Source organism: Triticum aestivum, chromosome 6D (genome assembly GCF_018294505.1).
Source record: "Triticum aestivum cultivar Chinese Spring chromosome 6D, IWGSC CS RefSeq v2.1, whole genome shotgun sequence".
Lineage (NCBI taxonomy): Eukaryota > Viridiplantae > Streptophyta > Magnoliopsida > Poales > Poaceae > Triticum > Triticum aestivum.
Genome location: NC_057811.1, coordinates 323195520 through 323200755, shown reverse-complemented (window position 1 = coordinate 323200755; position 5236 = coordinate 323195520).

Below are 5236 nucleotides of genomic sequence, written 5' to 3'. Positions count from 1 at the left end.
ATAATAGGTAGGTATGGTGGCTGTTTTGAGGAAGATACAAGGAGGTTTATGTGTGAAAGAGCGTATCATATCACGGGGTTTGGATGCACCGGCGAAGTTTGCACCAACTCTCAATGTGAGAAAGGGCAATGCACGGTACCGAAGAGGCTAGCAATGATGGAAAGGTGAGAGTGCGTATAATCCATGGACTCAACATTAGTCATAAAGAACTCACATACTTATTGCAAAAATCTACAAGGCATCAAAAACCAAGCACTACGCGCATGCTCCTAGGGGGATAGATTGGTAGGAAAAGACCATCGCTCGTCCCCGACCGCCACTCATAAGGGGGACAATCAAAGAACACCTCATGTTTCAAATTTGTTACATAAAGTTTACCATACATGCATGCTACGGGACTTGCAAACTTCAACCCAAGTATTTCTCAAATTCACAACTACTCAACTAGCACAACTTTAATATCACTACCTCCATATCTCAAAACAATCATCAAGCATCAAACTTCTCTTAGTATTCAACACACTCATAAGAAAGTTTTTACTAGTCTTGAATACCTAGCATATTAGGATTAAGAAAATTACCATGCTGTTTAAGACTCTCAAAATAATATAAGTGAAGCATGAGAGAACTATAGTTTCTATAAAACAAATCCACCACCGTGCTCTAAAAGATATAAGTGAAGCACTAGAGCAAAAACTATATAGCTCAAAAGATATAAGTGAAGCACATAGAGTATTCTAATCAATTCCGAATCATGTGTGTCTCTCATCAAAAGGTGTGTACAGCAAAGATGATTGTGGTAAACTAAAAAGCAAAGACTCAAATCATACAAGACGCTCCAAGCAAAACACATATCATGTGGTGAATAAAAATATAGCTCCAAGTAAAGTTACCGATGGAAATAGACGAAATAGGGGATGCCTTCCGGGGCATCCCCAAGATTTGGCTTTTTGGTGTCCTTAGATTATCTTGGGGTGCCATGGGCATCCCCAAGCTTAGGCTCTTGCCACTCCTTGTTCCATAATCCATCAAATCTTTTACCCAAAACTTGAAAACTTCACAACACAAAACTTAACAGAAAATCTCGTGAGCTCCGTTAGCGAAAGAAAACAAAACACCACTTCAAGTTAATGTAATGAACTCATTCTTTATTTATATTGGTGTTAAACCTACTGTATTCCAACTTCTCTATGGTTTATAAGCTATTTTACTAGCCATAGATTCATCAAAATAAGCAAACAACACACGAAAAACAGAATCTGTCAAAAACAGAACAGTCTGTAGTAATCTGTAACTAACGCAAACTTCTGGAACTCAAAAAATTCAGCCGAAATAGGAAGCCCTATGCAATTTGTTTATTGATCAGAAGCAATTGGAATCAATATTTTATCACGTTCTGGTGATTTTTAACAATTATTTTCGTGAACAGAAAGTTTCTGGAATTTTCTGCAAGATCAAATAACTATCATCCAAGAAGATCATATAGGTTTAAATTGGCACAAAAACTAATTAAAACATAAAAACACATCTAACCAGAGGCTACAGTAAATATTTATTCCTAAACAGAAGCAAAAAGCAAAAAACTAAGAATAAAATTGGGTTGCCTCCCAACAAGCGCTATCGTTTAACGCCCCTAGCTAGGCATAAAAGCAAGGATAGATCTGGGTATCGCCATCTTTGGTAGGCAATCCATAAGTGGCTCTCATGATAGATTCATATGGTAATTTTATTTTCTTTCTAGGAAAGTGTTCCATGCCTTTCCTTAACGGAAATTGGAATCTAATATTTCCTTCCTTCATATCAATAATTGCACCGATCGTTCTAAGGAAAGGTCTACCAAGAATAATAGGACATGAAGGATTGCAATCTATATCTAGGACAATAAAATCTACGGGCACATAATTCCTATTTGCAATAATAAGAACATCATTAATTCTTCCCATAGGTTTCTTAATAGTGGAATCCGCAAGGTGCAAGTTTAGAGAGCAACCATCAAAATCACGGAAAACTAACAAATCACACAAAGTCTTTGGAATCGTGGAAACACTAGCACCCAAATCACACAAAGCATAGCATTCATGATCTTTAATTTTAATTTTAATAGTAGGTTCCCACTCATCATAAATTTTTCTAGGGATAGAAACTTCCAACTCAAGTTTTTCTTCATAAGATTGCATTAAAGCATCAACGATATGTTTAGTAAAAGCTTTATTTTGACTATAAGCATAAGGAGAATTTAGCACTGATTGCAACAAGGAAATACAATCTATCAAAGATCAATTATCATAATTAAATTCCTTGCAAAATAGTGGGTTCATTAATATCTAGAATTTTGATTTCTTCAATCCCACTTTTACCAATTTTTGCATCAAGATCTAAAAACTCAGAATTTTTGGAACGCCTTCTAGGTAAAGGTGGATCATATTCAGTCCCATCATTATCAAGATTCATATTGCTAAACAAAGATTTAATAGGGGACACATCAATAACTTTTAGATCTTCGTCTTTATTTTCATAAAAAATAGAAGAACACGCTTTCACAAAGCAATCTTTCTTAGCACGCATCCTAGCGGTTCTTTCTTTGCACTCATCAATGGCAATTCTCATGGCTTTGAGAGACTGATTGATATCATGCTTAGGAGGAATAGATCTAAGTTTCAAAGAATCAACATCAAGAGAAATTCTATCAACGTTCCTAGCCAATTCATCAACTTTAAGCAATTTTTCTTCAAGCAAAGCATTGAAATTCTTTTGCGAATTCATAAATTCTTTAACACTAGTCTCAAATTTAGAAGGCATCTTATTAAAATTTCCATAAGAATTGTTGTAGGAATTACCATAATTATTAGAGGAATTACTAGGGTACGGCCTAGGATTAAAGTTTCCTCTATACGCGTTGTTACCAAAATTATTCCTACCAACAAAATTCACATCCATAGATTCATAATTATTTTCATTCAAAGTAGACAAAGGCATATCATTAGGATTAGAAGAAACACTCTTAGTAGCAAATAATTTCATAAGTTCATCCATCTTTCCACTCAAAACATTAATTTCTTCTATCGCATGCACTTTTTTACTAGTAGATCTTTTAGTGTGCCATTGAGAATAATTAACCATAATATTATCTAGGAGTTTAGTAGCTTCTCCTAAAGTGATTTCCATCAAAGTGCCTCCCGCGGCCGAATCTAAAAGATTTCTAGAAGCAAAATTCAATCCGGCATAAAAAATTTGTATTATCATCCACAAATTCAAACCACGTGTAGGACAATTACGTATCATTAATTTCATCCTCTCCCAAGCTTGTGCAACATGTTCTTGATCAAGTTGCTTAAAATTCATAATATCGTTTCTAAGAGAGACGATCTTAGCGGGAGGAAAATATTTAGAGATAAAAGCATCTTTGCACTTATTCCAAGAATCAATACTATTTTTAGGCAAAGATGAAAACCAAGCTTTTGCACGATATCTAAGCGAGAAGGGAAATAGCTTCAATTTAACAATATCATTATCCACATCTTTCTTCTTTTGCATATCACATAAATCAACGAAGCTATTTAGATGGGTAGCGGCATCTTCACTAGGAAGGCCGGCGAATTGATCTTTCATGACAAGATTCAACAAAGCAACATTAATTTCACAAGATTCAGTATCGGTAAGAGGAGTAATCGGAGTGCTAAGGAAATCATTGTTCTTGGTATTGGTAAAGTCACACAATTTAGTATTATCTTGGGCCATCGTGACAGGAAAGCAATCCAACACATGGACAAACAAGAAGCGAGCGAAAAGAGGCGAACGGAAAAGAGAGGGCAAATAAAATGGCAAGGGTGAAGTGGGGGAGAGGAAAACGAGAGGCAAATGGCAAATAATGTAATGCGGGTGATAAGGGTTTGTGATGGGTACTTGGTATGTAGGCTTTTGCGTAGACTCCCCGGCAACGGCGCCAGAAATGGCTCGTTGCTGGGAGTCAAATCTTGACTTGACTTGGCGCGAATCTCCCCGGCAACGGCGCCAGAAATCCTTCTTGCTACCTCTTGAGCACTGCGTTGGTTTTCCCTTGAAGAGGAAAGGGTGATGCAGCAAAGTAGCGTAAGTATTTCCCTCAGTTTTTGAGAACCAAGGTATCAATCCAGTAGGAGGCCACGCACAAGTCCCTCGCACCTACACAAACAAATAAATTCTCGCAACCAACGCAATAAAGGGGTTGTCAATCCCTTCACGGTCACTTACGAGAATGAGATCTGATAGATATGATAAGATAATATTTTTGGTATTTTTATGATAAAGATGCAAAGTAAAATAAAAGGTAATAAAAATAGCTAAGTGTTGGAAGATTAATATGATGGAAAATAGACCCGGGGGCCATAGGTTTCACTAGTGGCTTCTCTCAAGAGCATAAGTATTACAGTGGGTCAACAAATTACTGTTGAGCAATTGACAGAATTGAGCATAGTTATGAGAATATCTATGTATGATCATGTATATAGGCATCACGTCCGAGACAAGTAGACCGACTCCTGCCTGCATCTACTACTATTACTCCACACATCGACCGCTATCCAGCATGCATCTAGAGTATTAAGTTCATAAGAACAGAGTACCGCTTCAAGTAAGATGACATGATGTAGAGGGATAAACTTATGCAATATGATATAAACCCCATCTTGTTATCCTCGATGGCAATAATAGAATACGTGCCTTGCTACCCCTACTGTCACTGGGAAAGGACACCGCAAGATTGAACCCAAAGCTAAGCACTTCTCCCATTGCAAGAAAGATCAATCTAGTAGGCCAAACCAAACTGATAATTCGAAGAGACTTGCAAAGATAACCAATCATACATAAAAGAATTCAGAGAAGATTCAAAAATTGTTCATAGATAAACTTGATCATAAACCCACAATTCATCGGTCTCAACAAACACACCGCAAAAGAAGACTACATCGAATAGATCTCCACGAGAGAGGGGGAGAACATTGTATTGAGATTCAAAAAGAGAGAAGAAGCATCTACCTAATAACAATGGACCCGAAGGTCTGAAGTAAACTACTCACACATCATCGGAGAGGCTATGGTATTGATGTAGAAGCCCTCCGTGATCGATGCCCCCTCCGGTGGAGCTCCGGAAAAGGCCCCAAGATGGGATCTCACGGCTACAGAAGGCTGCGGCGGTGGAATTAGGTTTTTGGCTCCGTATCTGGTAGTTTGGGGGGTACGTAGGTATATATAGGAGGAA